At 47.9% G+C, this 16,679-nt stretch overlaps 1 protein-coding gene across 2 annotated transcripts in view; it reads left to right on the top strand.

Moving 5' to 3' along the window:
* Positions 1–1,978: 1,978 nt before the first annotated feature.
* Positions 1,979–16,679, top strand: part of LOC144731610 (peptidyl-glycine alpha-amidating monooxygenase B-like) — a 42,771-nt gene continuing 28,070 nt past the window's right edge. For both annotated transcript variants that reach the window (XM_078612796.1, XM_078612795.1), the window contains exon 1: positions 1,979–2,242. The gene's annotated coding sequence lies outside the window, so the exon portion shown is untranslated. The remainder of the gene's footprint in view (positions 2,243–16,679) is intronic.

Genomic DNA, 16,679 nt, shown 5'->3' with positions numbered 1-16,679 from the left:
ACATATAGGCGACGTTTCAGGCAATGACCCTTCATGTGTGAATTGTGCTTGCGTTGTTACACCGCCAACGCAGCAGCAGCATCATCGATTAATCTGTTCCAATTTTATGAATCGCATACTCCTTTTTCCCTCCTGATGACGATCGCTTGTGTTGTGATCGAAACGTCGTAGTTTTTTGTTATTTTCTTTGAACCGATCTCCGTGACTTTACCGAAAGACCCAAAAATAATCGCAAACCCGTCAACCCCTTATCAGTGCTGCCTACCTCATGACAGACCAACTCAGACCTCATTGGTCACCCCGTGCCCCTCATAAACCTCAACGTTCAACCTACAAAGTCCCATCATCACAAGGGAGACACACAAACAAGGAGACTATTCATGTTTTACTTGATTTCCCTGCACAACAATACGGGTAGACCCAGTGCCGGATTATCCCAGTAGCAAAGGTAGCTGAGTACATATGTAGTAGCTACTACATATGTACATATGTTGAAACATATGTTGGAACAGATGTAGTAGTAGCTACTACTACATGTGTTGTAGCTACGGGCCCCGCACTTTCAAGGGCCCCGCGCTAAACGCTTTCAAGCTATCAATTCCGGTTCAGTGATTCTGCACTTGCTCAATTACTATAGTACTATACTGCCTTCAACTTGTATGAACGACTGGGTGTTTAAGGTTAGCGATCGGTCATATTATCTGGCTGTATAGCAAATGAAAAAATACAATTACTTTACTGTGCAAATAAAAAAGTTTGTGTTTTAATATTAACGTGTTTTTTATATTTAGGGCCCCTTTATAACATCGTGCCGCTCTAGCTTAATCCGGCACTGGGTGTTGAACCGTATAGGTTGACAGGTGACGATGGAGTCGTCGAGATTGAGATAAACCGCCCCATCTCGTTAGGGGCCGTCCATAAATGACGTCACGCACCTAGGGGGGGGGGGGGTCAGACATTGTGACGATGTGTGACGAGGGGGGGGGGGGTTTGAGAAATGTGACGTCACATCAACATGCGCAACTTTAAATAAATATAGACAACACGTTCTACTTAATTAAATAGACTTTTTAATAAATGTTTTCTCCTACAACATCAGAGTACAGCGCCACATTAAATACGCACTACAATGGCAATAGTTTAAAGCGATTTGAAGCATGTTTTATTGGGGGGGGGGGGGCAGAGCTTTGTGACGTCCTATTTGAGGGGGGTCTGACTTTTTGTGACGCCGTGTGACGAGGGGGGGGGTCAAAAATCGTCCAAAATCGCGTGACGTCATTTATGGACGGCCCCTGACGGCAATGCCACGCGTGGAGTTGGAACCGCCGATTATCACCACTGTCACCATAAATCGCGAACTATTGCTAATGAAATAAATAATGACATCTCATCACAAACATCTTGGCGCGTAATAAGTCCGAAGCGCATGCGCCGCGTGACGTGCGTGACTTGTGTAGGGACCGGTGCAACCATCATCATCATACCCATAGGTAATCGATGCAATACAAATCACAATGCATATAGGCGTGCAATGACAGCTATTACAAATCGCAGTGCGTATAGGTATCGGCTGCCATGCATTATAAACCGTAGTCAGTATAAGCAGCAAGCGTGATGTCATATTATACATTATAATACGTATAGGTATACAATGGCACGCCTTATACATCGCAATTTACATCGGCGTTAGCTCACGTTCGTTAAAATGCAAAGCGTTGTTCGTATAAGCATATATTTACTTGTCATTACGTTACAAATCATAATGCATCACAGGTATGCAGCGACAGGCATTTTGTAAATCAGAATGTATTTAGCTCACGCTCGTTGATTATAAACTGTAGTGCAGAAAAGCAGCTCACTCACATTGCATTATAAATCGTAGTCCGCATAGACAGACGGCGGGGCATGTATTGTAAATCGTAATGCAGATACGCGCGCCCTCACTATAACTCATTGAGGCGAGGGCGCCTCGCCATTGGTTGTGAGGCGGTCACGTGGCGCGTCGGACGCGTAAGAGCGCTGGGAATTGTAACGCGCCGCCGCGGAACGCGAACAGACGCGTTAATTCTCCGCTTTTAATTCGCGCGACAAAAATAAAATTAACATCACCAGGGCAACAGATACAATTAAAAACAACAGATACAATTAACAACATCACCAGGACAACAGATACAATTAACAACATCACCAGCAGGACGAGGAACTGCTGCTGTGGTAGACGCAAGGCGGTGAGGCGGCTTCGGTGAGTGCGTGAGAAGCGTTAATGTTGTTGTTGGTGGTGGTGTTGTTGTTAGTGTTGTTGGTGGTGTTGTTGGTGGTGGTGTTGTTGTTGGTGGTGTTGGTGGTGTTGTTGGTGGTGGTGTTGGTGGTGTTGTTGTTGGTGGTGTTGTTGGTGGTGGTGTTGGTGGTGGTGGTGTTGTTGGTGGTGGTGGTGTTGTTGGTGGTGGTGTTGTTGGTGGTGGTGTTGTTGGTGGTGTTGTTGTAGGTGGTGGTGGTGTTGTTGGTGGTGTTGTTGGTGGTGGTGATGGGGCAGTTGTGGAGAGAGTGGAGAGTTTCCCATACCTGGGCAGTGTGCTTATGACCGGCTCCAGTTTAACAGCAGAGGTCTCACTCCGAATCAGTCGAGCGGCAATATCTTTTCATCGGTTGCGTAACGCTGTGTGGAAGCTACCTGGTCTGTCACTCCGCACGAAGCTTCAGGTCTTCTCGGCCACGGTCATTCCCTCCCTTCTCTACGCTTGCGAAACGTGGACCCCCCTAATGGAGCATCTTCGCCGGTTGGAAACATTTAGGCTGGCCTGCCTACGATCCATCCTGGGTTTAACCAGGCTGGATTGTGTGAGGAGCTCACAAATCCTTGAAAGATCTGGGCAAAGTCCCATCGGTGAGCTCCTCCGGCAGGCAAGGCTGCGTTGGCTGGGTCATGTAGCCCGCATGCCCAGCCACCGCATGCCTAAACAGCTTTTGTTCGGCCGGATAGAGGGGGCTAAACGGGCGCGGCACGGACTAGAGAAGAGATGGAGTGATGTGGTACAGGAGGACGTGGAGCTGAGTGGACTTGCCGATGACTGGTGCCAGCGGTGTCAAGATCGGCCTCAGTGGAGGAGGCTCGTGAAGGACGCTACTGGGCAGTTGGAGGCAGTCGCCCTCCAGCAACAACGGAGGGCGGAAGAGCGACGCTCACAACAACGAGCGGAGCGCCGGGTGGCTAAAGCACAGCAAGTTGGCACAGTAGGGGGCACAGGTGGTGCATCAGCCAGTCATCTCGGTCATCTCAGTCAGTTGACCCGTGGCACCTGCTGGGTCTGTCCCGTGACCTCCTGCCAGCGGGCGTTCGACACTTCACGTGGCCTCAAGGTGCACATGGCCTGGCACAAGCGTCGTGGTGACGTCACCGCCACTTAGTGGCGAATGGCGGTTGTTGTTGTTGGTGGTGGTGTTGTTGGTGGTGGTGTTGTTGTTGGTGGTCGTCACCCTGGGTGTAAACAACACACACAGGGGGGTCTTAGCCGAGGACGTCGCTCCACCGCGGAGGAGATGGAGCCATCGAGTGCGCCACCGCGTGTCGCGAGGTGGATCGTGCTGCTGGGACTGCGAGAGGTGGCGGCCACTCGGCTCAAAGCAGCCCTCGATCCATCCAGCAGTGGATTGGTCACGACATGACGAGGGTGACGCGACTCCTCCCTGTGGAGACGGAGCGATGGAATCGTCAACTCGCCGATGCGTGGATTGTCACAGTGTGAGAGTGGATTGATCACGACGAGAGCCAACGCTTAATCGCAGCCGTGTCATGTACAGAGCAGTACATGGAGGACGCTCCCTGTGGAGATGGAGCGATGGAATCTGCTCGTGTGCGCGTCGTGAGGTGGATTGGTACGGCGCGGAGCTGCGAGAGGTCAACAAAAAGCTTCATAGCTCATCGGATTCCTCTCCGCAGTCTCAATGAAGCTTCTGATGCGGCGACTTTGCTCAGGAGGCCATCCAGTGCCGGATCGATCATGGCTGGTGGCTGTGGTGACACCCCGCGTGTCCAATCCACTGCTGGATGACGTCCTCCCCACTGAACGTGCGACGTTGCCCCAATGTGTTGTCGTTCGTGAGGGTTGTTTGACCATACTTCACCACGCTGGTCAGTGCGGGTCGGTGAAGTGATTGGGGTTGTTGGCACATTGTTATCAGCACTTATTATTTCCACTTTTAGTATTATGATTATGAATCAAGTGCCAGTTTTGACTTGTGAATGTCCATGAATGTGCGTGCCGCGCTGCGACCATCACGATCCAAAACGATCGATCCAGCACACTAACCCACGGGCTGATTCCATCGCTCCATCTCCCTCTGTACCGGAGCGATAATAAGTAGCAGGAACTCGAGCTGACGTCCTGCGGGCGCTACCACCCCCCCCCCCCCCACGAGCTGTAAATAGAATCTGCGTCACTACCTACACGCAACGATAATTAGAAATGTACTCCCCACTTAGCTAAGCAGCATTAAGCCCGGCTCGTTTCTTGGATGGGATGCTGCCGGGCCCAACGGGGTGGTGTGTTCTAGGCCGCTGCGAGCCTGCGTGTCTGGCAGTAGGGAGTGTCATTCAGCGTAATCAATTGTTGTACTGTACTGCTATGCTCCTCGGCGTACTCTCCCCACACTGACCAGCGTGGGCCATTAACACCCCACCCACCCCTAGTAGGCATATGGCGTGTGGGTGGGAAGACGGCTTTTCACGCACAACGAAACACATTCCTGCGGAGGGAGCTGGTAGGAACGTTGGGTTGCTCGGTCAATGGCCAGGGTCAACGGCGGCGTGGTGTATTCCGCAAATATGGCCGACTGTGAGGGCGGGCACAAGCCGGCAAACGTTGCGTTTTATAAGGGCACCACGGGGTGACCAGCCCCTCCCCACCCAGCCCCATCCCTCCCACCCCCCATCCAGCCCCTCCCCACCCAGCCCCTCCCCACCTAGCCCCACCCAGCCCCTTCCTCCCCACCCAGCCCCTCCCTGCACGACAGACACAATAATCCCCTGTGGGCTGGTGGAACTAGTGGGTTCCTACCAGTATAAACCTCAAGTCCACCAAGATCTGTGACTCTCTCAAACCCGCTGGGCTGCGAAGTGGCCGGGAGGTGGCAGCACAGCGTGGACCCAGCGTGCGGTTCTCTCGTCCAGGTGCCTCCAGTTTTCTCTCAGAATTATTTTTTGAAAATAATTTGTACAAAAATTCTAATGCAGGACCTTGAGATGAAACATGTACATGCGTTGATGAGGGCTTCTCCATGCCAAATGGGCCGAGGGGGTTATTTAAAGACGCGTCTTCACACAACGCGTTTTTGCTATAAACACATTTATTTTTTTTATTCGGGAACACTTTGCACAATGCGGAACGTGCACCGCTATGACACGGAATGTGCACCGCTATAACGTGGAATGTGCACCGCTATAACACGGAATGTGCACCGCTATAACACAGAATGTGCACCGCTATAACGTGGAACGAGCTCCGTTATAACACGGAATGTGCACCGCTATAATGCGGAACGAGTTCCGTTATAACACGGAATGTGCACCGTTATAACACGGAATGTGCACCGCTATAACACGGAACGAGCTCCGTTATAACACGGAACGAGCTCCGTTATAACACGGAATGTGCACCGCTATAACACAGAATGTGCACCGCTATAACGCGGAACGAGCTCCGCTATAACACGGAATGTGCACCGCTATAACACGGAATGTGCACCGCTATAACACGGAACGAGCTCCGTTATAACACGGAATGTGCACCGCTATAACGCGGAATGTGCACCGCTATAACGTGGAACGAGCTCCGTTATAACACGGAATGTGCACCGCTATAATGCGGAACGAGCTCCGTTATAACACGGAATGTGCACCGCTATAACGCGGAACGAGCTCCATTATAACGCGGAATGTGCACCGCTATAACGTGGAACGAGCTCCGTTATAACACGGAATGTGCACCGCTATAACGTGGAACGAGCTCCGTTATAACACGGAATGTGCACCGCTATAACGTGGAACGAGCTCCGTTATAACACGGAATGTGCACCGCTATAACGCGGAACGAGCTCCGTTATAACACGGAATGTGCACCGCTATAACGCGGAACGAGCTCCGTTATAACACGGAATGTGCACCGCTATAACGCGGAACGAGCTCCGTTATAACACGGAATGTGCACCGCTATAACGCGGAACGAGCTCCGTTATAACACGGAATGTGCACCGCTATAACGCGGAACGAGCTCCGTTATAACACGGAATGTGCACCGCTATAACACAGAATGTGCACCGCTATAACGCGGAACGAGCTCCGCTATAACACGGAATGTGCACCGCTATAACACGGAATGTGCACCGCTATAACACGGAACGAGCTCCGTTATAACACGGAATGTGCACCGCTATAACGCGGAATGTGCACCGCTATAACGTGGAACGAGCTCCGTTATAACACGGAATGTGCACCGCTATAATGCGGAACGAGCTCCGTTATAACACGGAATGTGCACCGCTATAACGCGGAACGAGCTCCATTTATAACGCGGAATGTGCACCGCTATAACGTGGAACGAGCTCCGTTATAACACGGAATGTGCACCGCTATAACGTGGAACGAGCTCCGTTATAACACGGAATGTGCACCGCTATAACGTGGAACGAGCTCCGTTATAACACGGAATGTGCACCGCTATAACGCGGAACGAGCTCCGTTATAACACGGAATGTGCACCGCTATAACGCGGAACGAGCTCCGTTATAACACGGAATGTGCACCGCTATAACGCGGAACGAGCTCCGTTATAACACGGAATGTGCACCGCTATAACGCGGAACGAGCTCCGTTATAACACGGAATGTGCACCGCTATAACGTGGAACGAGCTCCGTTATAACACGGAACGAGCTCCGTTATAACACAGAATGTGCACCGCTATAACGCGGAATGAGCTCCGTTATAACACGGACTGTGCACCGCTATAACGCGGAACGAGCTCCGTTATAACACGGAATGTGCACCGCTATAACGCGGAACGAGCTCCGCTATAACGCGGTTTCTCAGCGGTCGACGACGAACTACTTGAGCTGCGCGGCTGAGCGGCACAGTACGGTACACGCGATGATACAGTAACATGGCGACGTGCCCTCAGTGCGGAGTCCCGTCGTCTTACTGTGTGCCCGTCCATCGTGTCTCGCCAAATCGTTATATTATTTATGGGGAAATAGTTTTCGCTTAACGCTTTTTTCGCTAAACACGCCACTTTTAAGGAACGCGTCTACCGTGTTAAATGAGGACCTTGCCGTCCAGTACCAAACCATGCTGGTCAGTGTGGTTGGTAAAGGCAGAGAACATAGACGTTGGTGCATAGTACAATACAACAACTGATTTTTTCTGCATTTCTCCCTGCTGAAAAAGAAGCCCCTCGGGTGAATGAATGACATTTGTATTATTATTGTATTGTTTTTATTGTTTTTGTATTGGAATTGTATTGTTTTTGTATTGGTTTTATTTCCTAAATGTGTGAACTGTATTTGACAGATAACCGTGCATGTGTGTTAACTCTGCTTGACCTTTTAGGAATGTGAAATTTACAGCATTTGCTTACTGCCGTAAAACAGGAATACAGTACTAAATAATTTCAAAGGTACTTAAGATAATATAAATAAGGGTCCTGTCTCAAGTAGAAAGCTGCATTACAGTAACTAACATTATTTATATTTATATTGTGCATAAATTCTCCCTGCCATGCGCCTGCATATTTGGAGTGTGAGTGTCTCTCTCCCCGTGGTCCTCCGGTTTTCCCCTCCACATTTATAATCAACATCATGCGTTTAGAGTATTTGGCAGCTATACATTTCCACACGACAAGCCACTTCGTTGAGCTATCATTTGTGGCCTGGTCGCTTCTGAAAAAGTGCTAAACAGCTCAATGGACCTTACCTGGTAAAATAAAAAACACATTTTTTCGAGTATGGAATTTCGAACACTTGGATCTAACCTGAAGAGATGGCTGCTTCCATGCGTGTGAGCAGGAAAACAATTTAGATTTCTTGCCCCGAGTGATATCATTTTCGCCACCAACCCGAACTTACCAGCGTGGTGAAGTATGGTTAAATGACCACCCACAAAAGGTGATGGGGAGCAGTGGATTAACAAAGCACTCTACGTGTGCAATGAGTAGTTTTCGCTTAATTTGGAAATTAGTTCACCCATACGTACTGGGTTTCCCGTTTCAAGTCCAATAAGCGGAGTCGTGGTGACGGCATATAACCCAAGCTACGGGCTATACAGTTAACCACTCTACTCTGCGCTCCATCAATGGGAGGGAATAGCAAAACTACAGACATTGGCATCAATCTCCTGGACGTATTGCCATCATACGCAATAATAGAATATTAGAATCATGCATTTTGTGTACATGGAATTGTAATGATGAAAATATTACACGCTCTGGTGTGGTGCATGCCGAGATGCTGTCTGTTTATTAAGACCACGAGATGTGGTCGATGATCCCTCGCCACTACCTGTTGTGGTGTTTGAGCTTAGCAGCACTTGATAACTGGCTGCTGGTTTCATTATTGCGGACTGTAAGTGCAGTTTGGCCCTGTTACGTACGTAGGGTGCGAAATAAGTTCAACATACTTACAATAGCAGTATACCTGATTCATCCTTGTTATTGGTTTTGGGTTTGAACATTGTTGTTGTTAGAAACATTACGCTCTCTGAAAGGTTTTGGTATGCAGTAGCCCGTACAGCAACAGTTACATTCCGTGTTTCATTCAGTTCTGAGGCGAATCTTCAAGGTGTGCACATCTTCCACATTCGTACGGCGCTTTCAGCATGAGCAAGGACACTGGTTGTGATGGCGTCTTCACATTGATCTTAAGCTATACGAAAGCTGCATGAAACCTGGGGGAATTATTGTGTTCCATAATTGATCAAAGATTAAATTTTGCGTGGAGTGAACGCTTGTCTTCCTCTCATGCCAGACGACTCCTCTCCGTGAATGCTTCTCACAGCCGAGGATGTTTGTCATCGTCCTCAGTGGAGGGTCACCCATTCTCCTCTGAGGCACATCGCAGCTGCCTTTGACATTCCTCTCCGAAGACGCTGCTGGAGCCGTCAACCGCAACGGAACACCAGCGGCGGCCTGATGTGCACAACTCATTCATGGATGCAAAGTTAAAGACGAGTCACAGTTACGCTCACTCAGCTTAAGAACCAGGCTACAGTCTACATTATAGACTGCCTGTACACTCACCAAACTTAATAACCAGGCTACAGTCTACATTATAGACTGCCAGTACACTCACTCCGATTAAGAACCAGGCTACAGTCTACATGAGTTTTTTTCACTTTATTTATATTATTATTTGTTCTATCTACGTGACTTTACCGAAAAAAAACAAAGAATATAGCCACAGTTAGTTACGACTGTGGTCATGCACCCAAACTGTGGACCGTGTTGTAGAAGGGGAAGCTCAAAACCACACGGGCTCTCTTCCGAAGTCCTCTCGTGGTGAGCTGAAACATCATACCGCTGTGCGCAAGAATAGAATCGGAACGCCACTCTTCATTCAGTTTTCCAAAAGCTCTCCAAACTGCTCTCGCTCGCCTCGTTATCTCATCATTTTGACTCTGGCCTGACCTACATAATTGCCCTACGGTACACGTGCTCGGATGTGTTTTCCAGTTGTGTCCCTCCAACGAGTGTATTGTTTCGTTCAGAAAACTTGCCGTGCGTAATGTCGAGGAAAAAGTAAATGCTGCCTTTTGCAGTGCGAAAAAGGTAAAGCTTCTGGACCGGATATAATGATCCTAGACTTCGTCAAAGAAGACGAGCCTGCTTGTTGGGGTACAAAATTAGCTATTCCATTTGCGAACTGTTTACATTGAAATCGTATCCCTCAATTATAGATAAGGTCTCTATAGGTATGTACAAAAATAGAGACTAAGTCTGAATTAGTAAAATTACAGACCTATTGGCATCCTATGATGCATGTAACTTGTTCACGATGATCATTTATGGCAGAAAAATTGACAGTTTAGAGGCCAACCAACCGTGCGAACAAGCCGGATTTAGGAATGTTTTTCTTTCTACCATCAGTCACATACTATCAATGAGGTTTTGGAAAAAACTCATTAATATCAAACATCGTTATGCCCTACCTTTTGTATACTGCGAAAAGCTACTTGAAAAAGTAGGGGGAATTGATGCATTCTTCAAAGCTCTCATAAACCAAGGGCTCAATAAGAAATATCTTCAAGCTATAAAACAATTTACTATTTTGGAACAGTGGAACAGCTACACCGAAATTGCATAAAGTTGCAAAATACGTATCGGCATGAGTCGGAAGCTCTCGCCAAAGTTTTTCACAGCAACAGTCGAATGTTTTCCAAAAACTGCATTGGGGAATTGACGGGTTAAATATAAGTGGATGGATTTTTAACCATCTCAGAATTGCTGATGCTATCGTCGTTACAATAACCAATGGAAATGGATTCATCATCATCATTGCTAGTCCCTTAACCGTGGGGGTTGTGTCAGCGCCACTGATGCTTTGCCAATCGACCCGTCTCCACCTTTCGTCGCTGGTCTCTCTGCGGTGTGCGCAACGCCTTCCGCCGAAGTGCAAGAGGCTCCGTTTGTTCCCGTGACTGAATTGCAGTGAATTGTCGACGAACTCCACAAAGAAGCCTGTATAGTCGGCCTCAAGGTAATCGTCAGTAAAATGCTATCGCTTTCCAGGGCATAAAATAACGCCAACTCCACACAGTACAAGCAAATGTGGATCGTGACCCCCACTGCCCAAAGATGCGGATGGCACCGAGGCCTGGAGTTCTGCAATGTAATTGCGCTGAGATTGTGTTTGTGCCACTGAGATTGTGTCACTGAAGCTACATAAATTAAATGGTTAGGGTTGCACAATTCTACTTTAATTACTGTGTGTAAATCATACATTGGGTTTCCATTCAATTAATCTCACTCCGAAATTGCATTGCTTTCATGATGCAGCTCCTATGTCCCAAGAGTTTTATTTCTACCCCCCCCTACATGCGTAAGCAATTACTGAAATGAGTTTCCATCTTTGCGTGTAAAGGGTCATAAAATATCAAGGTTTAGCATTGTATTTTGCTTAAACTGGGGCCCTGTTGACTTTTCATTAGGTGCACAGTTATGTAAATATGCGTCACGGTGTACCCCATGCTTGGTGCTGCCGACCGATTGGCCTCGGAGGACCGGTTAGCAAAGAAGAGAGCTAATATTTGCAGTCAGGCACGTAAGACACGTAAAATGGGGCATCCCAAGTTTCCCATGCAAACGAAAAATTACTTCTAATCTCGCTGGGCTTTCACTGATCAAAAAACAAGATATTTCTGGAATGAGCCGAAGCTGAATGATTGGGACCATAAACATTTATTCCGTCCCCTTTTATTGAATTTATATTCATCCTTGCGGGCCCCGTGTGCGTTGGCTGAAGGCTGCCGAGCGCCGCATTACAATGAAGGCGGCATGAGTCACCCAGTCGAGGTGGGGGAGCCAGGGCGAGCGGGTGCGTAACGTGGGTGCGTCACCATGGCGACACCATCCTCAGTGCTGCTGCTGCTGCTCCTGCCGCTGCTGTAGCGCAAACGGCCATTGACTTCTCTGCAGCCCGGCCGGCCTCTCCCTGCCGCCACCACCGTCCCGTCAAGCGGCGCCGTCAAGCGGCGTGTCCTAGGCAGCACTCTCCACCCAGCCGTCCCCAAGCATCGAGAGGTGCGGTGTCACGGAGGTGCTGGGGTGGTGGTCAACGGTACTGTGGTGTCGTGATGGTGCTGTGGTATCGTGGTGGTACTCTGATGGTCCTGTGGTATTGTGGTGGTACTCTGATGGTGCTGTGGTGTCGTGGTGGTACTGTGGTGTTGTGGTGGTGTTGCCATCATGTTGTCATGGTATTCTGATTGTGTTGTGCCATGGCTGGTGTTTTATGGCACTCTGCATTGTGGTAGTGATGTTATGGTACTGTGGTGGGGGCTGTCGTGGTTTTTTTTTTCCATGGCACTGGTATTGGCATCATTTTGTCAGGATATCCGCTTGTTGAGAATGCGGTGGGGATGTTAGCTTGTTGTTGGCGTGGTGTTGTTTAAGTGCATCTGAGATAATGTGGGGGAGGTGATCCGTTGAGGCTGGTGAGGCAGGGTGGTCGAGGTGGTGTTGCGCTCGAGTGGTTTTGTTTAGGTTATCTGGTGTCATCACGCTGACGTTGGTGTGGTCTTTGTTGCGGTACAGCGTGGTGGTGGTGGTGTCACGGTCCACTGACGTTATTGTGGTCAGATCTTTGATTCATGTAACAGCTGGTCTTCTATCCAAAACGTAAATTAGAGTTTGTGATGATTAGCAATAAAGTCCAGGTTATGGCTAGGTTTAGGACTGTGTTTGTGTACAATGTTTAGGTTATGCCTAAATCTAGGAGTGGGCCCATTACCTGTGACCAATGTGAATGTTATATCCAGGCCTTGGGTTAAAACTGATCAAAATTAATGTTCATGTTATGGCTGAGTCTGGGGGATAGCTCTAAGTTTAGCAGCAATGGTGTGATTTTTAGATAAGTGTTTGCACTATTCTGAAACGTGAGCATTGTGTCGGGTTGTCACTCGTTCTAATTAAGCGTAGCCGCTGTGTTTTTTTCTTGCACGGGCCCCCGACGGCGTGGGCCTTCCCACGGCAACCTCTCATTTATTTTGTGAGCCGTGCGCGGCGTGACGCAGATTTCTGTCAGAAAGGCAAACGACAGAGAACGCCACACGGTGAATTTCCGCACCCTATTGTGGCGTTTATTTTGAAAGCCCCCCCTACCCCCCGTGCCGCATTTATCAGGTGTCCTGGTAAATGAAGAAACTCACGGGTCTAAGTGGGATCTTACTTGGTTATAAAGGTCATCTATCTATCTTACTCCTGCCGTCATCATCATAATGATCATTAATATTTATTATGCATGTAATTATTGATCGCTAAAAAAGTATTCTTACATTCTTATGTTGATGATTCACACATTTATTACTCGAGTCGATTTATGCAAACAATACGCACATCGTACGCCTGGCATTGAGTTTAGGTTCATTAAGAGCAGCTTGTGTGACGACAAATGAGACGGAACAAATGGGAAATGGGTATAAATGAGTCGGTTAAAAGGAGGCCAGAAATATGTTTCTTGAATTGGAATTGCAGCCCCAAATGGTGACAATTCGTCGGATCGCACGGGAGAAATCGTAACGTGTCCTTTATTCATTATAGCCTGATTTAATGTTTACCACGAGTGTGATCTTGCCTCCTCTAAACTTGGTAAAATGTTGAAACTGTCAGTCAGGCAGGGTCTTTTATTTAACAAGGATAATATGAAATAGTAACATTTATCAGATCGCACGGGAGAACTTCTTTCGCGCCGTACGTAGCCATCCGTGCTAATCGGATGTGCGAGATAAACCCACTGAGGTGGACGAAACGTGGCCCCGTTTGCAAGGGCGACCTGGGTTGCATCAAGGTTTCATTTGTAGCGTATTCCCGCACCGAATTTTAAGCACGTACATATATTAACCTGTGTTCTTAGACAGAGTTATTTATCCACTTGCGCAATAAATCCATACCAGAAATGCTAAATTATGACATTTCCCGCAAATATAAGCTTGTGTGGTACCATAGTGCGCGCATTGAAAGCCAACCACTCGACAGGAGCTAATGATTCTCCGCAAGCTCGCACCTTGTCAGACGCGGGGTTAATAGATTCACACCTTGTCTTTAAGTGTTGCCATGATTGCACGAGGTGTCGCGTCACGTGCCTGGGGCGCACGTAGCCTGGACACGATACAAATTATCGCTGCCGGGTGACGTAAAGTCGGTGACCCCCCGGCGTGGGTCGCAAGCGATCGAGTGACTGACAGATGAGCAGGTCAAGCGTGCTCGAGAGGGTTCAGAAGATGTCAGTTGTCCCACGAGTGGGAGGTGGTCTGGTTGTGTCAGAGGTCAGAGTATGGAGCTGGCATTGCTGAAGATACTGGGTTTGAATCCGCACAGCCACCCGCGATTACTGATGGTCTCGGCATGCTCCCCAATGGATGCTCAAAGAAAACCCTGGTATTAGATCCAGTGTTTGAGGTTACTTTGGTTACATTCCAGCTCTGATAATAAAAATATCGGTTTTGACTCTCATGTGACTTAACATGACTTTGTAGCAGGGCGGGCTGGGAAGGTGTTACCCCCTAATGTCGAGGGAAATTCCAAGAGCAGTTTTGTGATATCTGCTTCCACGCGCCATTTTCTAACATTGTTGACTCACTGCTCTGCAGGACTTCTGAATCGATGATTAGCCTCATGACGTGTCACCGTCTCGTGACGTGTTACCGATAGCACGATTTTGACAACATTTGGGGAAACGACAACCATTTTACAAAATAAATATCCGTGTGTAGGTGGATGGGCTGGTGAGCACCTGTATGATTCATTGGCTACTGGCCGTCAGCTCGCCGATGATCGGGTCTTTGTGATTAAGCTATGACCAGATGTTGTGCCTTTCTGGAGGGTCCTGCTTGGGATGTCTGGAGTGCCCGAGAAAACCCCATGCAACCTTGGAAATGCCACTTGAAACGCCACAAGATCGACCCAATACAGAAGGTCCCCGAGTTACGATGGTCCGACTTACGATATTTCGATCTTACGATGGCGATAGTGATACGAAAAAATTGTAAAATGTTTAAAATTTTGCGCAGCAGGCAAACGCAGCAGCGTACTAGGTACGATGCGTTCAATGCATGTGAAAAGTTTTTATAGCAGATAGGATTGTTTCCTGAAAAAAACTTTCTATTAAATTGCAGTTCATATAGGTAGGCTAAGAATTTACCTTGTTTTTTTACTTTACATTTCACTGTATTGTAATTAATAAATACATACAGTATATAGTTTATACAGTACGGTACTGTAAATTGCTCTGTTTTGCTAAATTATCACCATTCTTTAAGACTCCTGGGTAGGCGAGGCCATCTTCGACTTACGATATTTGTGACTTACGATGGGGTCGTCGTAACGCATCTCCATCACAAGTAGAGGACTACCTGTATGCCTCTACTTTCGGTCGTCCACTGCATCCTTTTCGCTCTATTCATCCTGCACTACTGCTCGCGGCAGAACTCTCCGAAAACCGACTCACAACCTCCTCTCGACACCAAGGAGCAGGACCGTCATTGCCAGCGTCGTTACTCCGTGAAAGCGGCCCCCTCCATCTGGAACACGGCCATCATCATCATCGTCCCGCTGCTGCTCATTCACAGCATCAGAGCAGCGTTCAATCCACACCTCCTTTAAGAAGAGACACTTGAAGGCCCCAGCCTCTCTCTCGCCTGACTTTAGAACGACGCTGAGCTTGGCTCTTCGCCTCAGTCACGGTCATTTATGTCTGTGAAATATTGTGCGTGTTATAAATTACATGATTAACATTATAGATCGGTCACTCGCAAATGAGACTCTGCTGGTCTCACGAGTTCTCACCTCGTTAAACAAATAGACCCGGCGCTCCAGGTAGGTCATTAAACTGCTTGCTGTCACCTAGGAGTGGACCATTCAGCTCAGCGCAGGAGGGGCACTTCACTGCTGTGTGGCATGCACATGTCCTTTGTTGTGCTGACATTCCAAAGCGATGTAGGGCACTGTAGGGAAACACATTAGTATCATCGGTGTGATGATACAAATGTATACATTTGCCCTGGAAAGTCTCGTAGAGTCTTCACGTTCTTGGGATGGGTGGCCAATTTTATTTCTTGTCATCTGTCCCAGTTTTATTCCAAGCCAATATTCTGTTGAGTGTTTGAGCAGACATTGGCATTTAGCTCCTGGACATTTTGCCATACGCAAGAAAATAATAAAATGTGGATTTTTGAGAACACACAATATCCACTTAGCTGAAATAATCTACTTACTGTGTTGCCTCTAAGACACACCTAGCTTCCCTGCATGTGGCGTGTCACACAGATGGTAGCTTGATTTACATGTGATCAAACAGCCTTTCTTCGACTTTGCTTTATTTTGATCATTTAAATCTGTAACATGACAAGAAAACCCATCACAACAGAGACGGTGCAGGCTGCATTACAAGTTGATTGAACAGCACACACAGAGGTGTGCATTGCATGTACAGAAGCTCCTCACACTAATGTGTCGAGCATTCTTGTCGGTTAGCCATTCTTGTTCATGCCTGTCCAGCTTTTGGCTGTGGGTTTTGAGGTTAATTGTCTGATACAGTAAAATAACCACATTTTAAATTGTACTAAACATGTTTTTACTTTACCAGGTAAGGCCCACTGAGCTATGTAGCTCTTTTTCAGAAGTGACCTGGCCACAAATGATAGCGCAACGAAGTGGCTTCACCTTCACATGTGGACAATTATATGTCAGCCAAATACCCGAAACCAGCGGTCACCAATCTTTTTGGCACCAGGGACCGGTTTTGTGGAAGACAATTTTATCACGGACGGGGGGGGGGGTCCTCATTGGGTCTTTCCCCCTTTTCAAAGAAGCTCTCCAGCGATGTTTGTTTTTTACTCATTGTGGCTACTAGGGGTTAGCAGCTTGTGGGCTTAGCAACACTGTGACTGAGACAAGTGCGCATTGCGGGAAAGAGGCGCGG

This window comes from Lampetra planeri, chromosome 39, assembly GCF_965212315.1.
Source record: "Lampetra planeri chromosome 39, kcLamPlan1.2.h2, whole genome shotgun sequence".
Taxonomy (NCBI): Eukaryota; Metazoa; Chordata; class Hyperoartia; order Petromyzontiformes; family Petromyzontidae; genus Lampetra; species Lampetra planeri.
The sequence above is the reverse complement of the archived record's forward strand: the minus strand, read 5'-3'. Positions and strand labels throughout refer to the sequence as shown.